Source organism: Gobio gobio, assembly GCF_949357685.1.
Source record: "Gobio gobio genome assembly, chromosome: 22".
Taxonomy (NCBI): domain Eukaryota; kingdom Metazoa; phylum Chordata; class Actinopteri; order Cypriniformes; family Gobionidae; genus Gobio; species Gobio gobio.
The window spans coordinates 12,928,942-12,934,373 of NC_137118.1; positions in this window are offsets into that span (position 1 = coordinate 12,928,942).

Consider the following 5,432-nt stretch of genomic DNA (forward strand, 5'->3'; position numbering starts at 1 on the left):
ATATAAATAAATTAATTAATAAAAATGTTAACACTTTGCATTGATGGTTCACTTTAGGCATTCTACTAACTATAATTAACTTTGCAACTACATGTCAACTACTCGTATTAGTATACTCGTATGAGCATTAGTAGACTGTCTGTTTAATATCTACTAACTGTTTATTGTAATGCTTCCCCAACAGACATTCTACTGACTATAAGTAACTTTGTAAGTATATGTCAACGTATTCTACTAACTCTAACCCTAACCTAACAGTGTTACTAACAGTCTACTACAATCTATTAATACTCTTGCAAAGTTACTTACAGAAGTTACTTGTGGTTAGTATGTCTAAAATGGACTATATCGAAATAAAGTGTAACCAAAAATATTTTCTAAAAGTTATAGGGCCAGATATCTTTTGGCATTAAAAAACTACTGTCAGGATTTACTGAAGACACGCAGTGAACAATTAGTGCCGAAAAGTCGTGGACGGGGTTATTTTTGCGGCTGACCTTATTGCATATGCATTTGTAGGAGTTTCCCTTTCAGATGCAAAATTAATGGGAGGAGAGTATTTAAATTAATCATGCAAGGTGGTTTACTAAGGCTTGCGTTTGTCAATTACTGGTATTTTCACCATTATTTATCACCCCAAAAAAAGCATGTCTTAAACCAGATGCTAATTTCAGCTGCTTTTGGTAGATTGCGTTGGTATGGAAATGATCCAGCTGCGTTTGTGTTCTTTAATTTGCACGTCGTCAGTAAATCTGCGCTTTTTTGGAATTGCGCCCTTGCGCGCTAATTTGAGATGTTTAGTAAATCTGGCCCTTAATATACAAATATCTTCTTTTAATATCTTAAGATCTTCTTTTTGCAGCGCTGACATCTTCTGAAAACCAATGGCTTCTAACTTCGGTTTGTTTATGGGAGAGAGAACGAGAGAGAACGTTAATGATCTAGAGAGAGTTAATGTGATAAAACGAGGTAGTGGTATGACACAAATGTAAAGTAATTTATGAAGAGAGATAATAATACATTGGGATATAATGATATAAAGCCAGACTAATTTGCACTCACAAGCCAAAATGATAAAGCTATAGGACATCTAATGGATTAAACCCTACCACCCCTTCACTATCCTTCTATACCTGAAAATGCAGTCGCTGTAAAGTAAGATACCGCAGCCTCTATTTAGTGCAGCGCTATATGCGATAATGGACAGAGCATGTGTGATTTTAAGTGCGTTTGAGAAGTGACAAATAGCAGGTGTCAGACAATTATGGCACCACGTCTCAAAAGTGAGCTTGAGGCAGGTTTCAAACTGACAGAAAGATACGCACATGCGAAAGCTTACAGAGCAAAGAATCCATACTGTCAGTTGAGAATGCTATAGTAATGGTTGAAATTAGTTAGTTTAGAACCACTGGTACAATATACTTCTTTTTACATCTGGTTCTAGCATGCGTTTCAAACAGTGGCGGCTCTAGCTCATATAGCGCCCTGAGCAAACCACAAAGTCAATATGCCGCCCTGGGCGTTTCCCCATGTCGCACATGCCTAAATCCAAAATAGAATACTTCCCTACTATATAGTAGGCCAAAAGAGTAGTATGTCAGAATAAATAGTATTGGGAAAAAAGTACGCGAAAAGTCCCCGGATGACCTACTACTTACACTGAGAATTTGAAAAGCACATTCAATGGACACTTTACAATCCCATTAGGCCATTAGGGGATTTGTGAATGGCAGTGTTATTTATTAAATAACATTCACATGTTAGTGACTGGCCGGTGAGTAGGTGGGGCTTCTGAGCGTTTACAGTACAACTGCTATGTGGTCACACATGTTTCTTCTTTCATACTTGGTTTCAGCGATGCAATCACAAAATGATTGAGGGTGTGTTCACACTTGTCATGTTTGGTTCGATTAAAATGAACCCTGGTGCGATTGCTCGGTTAGTGCGGTTCATTTGAACATATGTGAACGCTGCCATCCGAACCCTGGTGCGCACCAAACAAGCGGACCAAGACCGCTAAAAAGATGGGTCTCGGTCCGCTTCCAAAACGAACTCTGGTGCGGTTCGATTGATATATGAACGCAACACGGACCAAAGACATGTAAACGAACCAAAAACCGGACGTGATGCCACAAGATGTGACGCTACAAGTCAGCTGATTTGACGACGCGGAAAGATCGGTGTATCCAAAATGAGTAGAGGGCAAACGTGGAGCAACGAGGAGGTAAAGTGCCTCATCAATATTGCTGTTTTGGTGCTATAATGGTGCTGTTTTGAACATTTTATGAGCTCTTTGTGAGTTTTCAGCTGGTAAAAATAAAACCATATGTGCATGCATAAAAAAATCACGTTTAATCCAGCACACAGCATTCTTTTGAATGTTTGGTAAGCAAGCTCCGTCACGAAATATACGTCATAAAAGCCGACCAATCAGGTTGTGACTGTATCCCTATGCCTTTGGTTCGGTAACTTTAGGTTTGCTGTTAAAAATGTCAGTGTGAACGCTAAGTGGACCAGGACTATATGTTTTATTTTAGTTTTTTGGTCCGGACCAAACGAGCCGAACTACAAGTGTGAACGCACCCTTAGGCTCCGTTTATGATGGGCCTGTTCACAGAATCGAACTGATTCGAACTTAAACACACTATGTACGATTTTTGGATTAAAATATCCACTAGGTTATGTATTTTGTTGACTTGTGTACGTACATTATCCCAAATGTTTCCAAGAATGTTTAAATCCAGAGAAATAAGTCATTTTATTCAGGACACAGACCATGTCTGTGCATCACTTATCAATGATATCATACCTTGATTTACCCTCGATTTCCGAAACACCAAAGACGTTTTTTTTTATAAATATTATGTGTTTGGCAACTGTTTGGATACATTAATCGACAGAAAAAGAATCATTGTTATATAGCTCAACACAGTAAGTGTTTTGTAGCAACCAATGTGGATCGGGTTAAATGAATCACTGTGGTACGTCTGGTCAGGACGCAATGAAGATGCTTATCGGGTTTGTTGAGGATTTATTGGGTGCATGTATGTGTGGTTCTATAACACAAATAGAAACCAATATATCAATACTTAACATTAATAAAATATAATAGCATAACAAACAATACTCAATAACAATACAATTACAATAAACAATTTAAATACTTAGGAAGACATTAGAGCATATCCAGAAGTAATATTATTCACTTTGTCATCTTATCTTAACCTTGGTCAGACCCGGGATCGAACCCGCGGCCGTAGCGTCAATGACGTCACATAGACAGCGCGTGCATAACAGAATGACTAAGCATTTTCTAGCGTATGCGATAATTACAACAAATTATATAAATATACACAATGAAGAGGCAATTACACTTACGCTTGATATAAACAAAGAAGAAATGTAGAAATGTCGTTATATGCATGCAGTATGATAATATAGGCAGGTTGATCGGCCGTATGCGACATTAATTAGGCCTATTGAATGTAACAAACAGGATTATGGTGATATTCCATAAAGAACAAGAGAAATAAACTCAGTAAACATAGAAACTTACTTTTAGATGCACTCACACGATTAATAGCACCACTTTTATGACATGAGGCAACTCTCGTGCGTTTTGGAGTCCTCACTCTACGGATTCATAACAACTGAATGACGCACTTCCAACACAGTCGAATTACACTGTTATTCCACAAGGGGGCATAAACGGTCCATAGTCATTGAATAACTCACTGTAATAGAACCTTCTAATATAAATGTATTACTTCCAGTGCTTAATAAAGGGTCCTTTGTAACAGCCGCCCCCAAATTTGCACAGTCAAATTTGCTTATTAAGAAGGGCCTGAGACTACACCAATGTCTGGGAGCGCTGGTAGTTTTATGAGGCGCGCTACGGGTCTGATATATGTTCTGTCCTTAATTTTCACCTCAGCTGTCCTGATGCGGCCATCATTCCCGGGGAAAACATCTGTGATCCTCCCTACTGGCCAGAGGGCTCTAGGTAACTGTGGATCCACAATCATAACAATCATGTCTGGCTGCAACTGCTCAGTGTCTCTCTGCCATTTAGCACGGGTTTGTAGGTTGGGTAGGTAGTACTTTGTGAAGTGTGTCCAGAACTGATCGGCAAGCACCTGAGAGTGTCTCCATCGACGCCGACTTAAAAGTTCTGTTTCATGATACACTGTCTGGGGAAGTGATGGATCGAGCCGCCCCATAAGAAGAAGGTTTGGAGTCACTGGGTTGGGGTCAGCAATGTCAGTGGAGACGTAACCCAGAGGTTTAGAATTCAGAATTCCTTCTATTTCAGTGAGAACCGTGCTCAGGACCTCCTCAGTTGTACTTTGCCCTTGTAAAATGGCATACAGGGCAGACTTGATGGATCTGATCTCACGTTCCCAAACCCCTCCAAAATGGGGACTACTGGGAGGATTAAATCGGAATTGTATTTGCTGTTTGGCCAGCTCCATCTGCAAAGTGGGACACAATGATTTGAATGACTCTTGGAGCTCTCTTTCGCCACCTTTAAAGTTTGTGCCTTGATCTGATCGTAATTCTGAAGGTTTGCCCCGGCGTGCTGTAAAGCGTCTTAGAGCCATCAGGAACGAGTCAGTATCAAGGCTGCCTAAAAGGTCAATGTGGACAGCACGGGTAGTCAGGCATTTAAACAAGATGCCCCAACGTTTCTCACATCGTCTACCTATCTTAACTGTAAAGGGTCCAAAACAGTCCATTCCAGTAGAGAAGAATGGGGGTTTGAATATTTGCAGTCTGGCCTGAGGGAGGTCTGCCATCCGAGGCACTGTCGGTTTGGCTCGCCATCTTTGACAGTCAGGGCATGAATATTGCTGCCGTTTAATGGCTTCTCTGCCACGCAAAATCCAATATTTACGGCGGATCTCTGCAAAGACCCGTTCAGAACCAGGGTGATGAAGCTCTTTATCTATGTTCTGAATGAGTAGTTGGGTTATTTTGTGAGAGGGATCTAGGACAACTGGGTGGATGATATCTGCGTCCAGTTGTTGACTGTGGCGAAGTCTCCCACCAACTCGAATGAGCCCTACTGTTTGGTCATACTCGGGTGCCAAGGTTAGAAGACGGCTAGAGTACGGTACTGGTTTTCCTGCCACTAGACAGTGGAAGTCCTCAGGGAAGCTATCATATTGAGATTTTCTTAGAATGTCTCTTTCTGCTAATTGATGATCCTCAGCTGAGGGGTCACCTTCTTTACCAGCCGCCCCATGGCGTAGAAGTGCTGCAGCTTCAACCAAGGCTTTAAAACTGCTGAACTGTTGTGGGTCAGGCAAGGACTGAACGTCAGCAACTGTTAAGTGACTACAGAAAGTAGACTTCCTCAGCTCGGCAGGATTTTCAGATGTACTTATTTTGGGGATAATGGGCCAGCAGCTGGGTGAGAGCAAGAGATATTC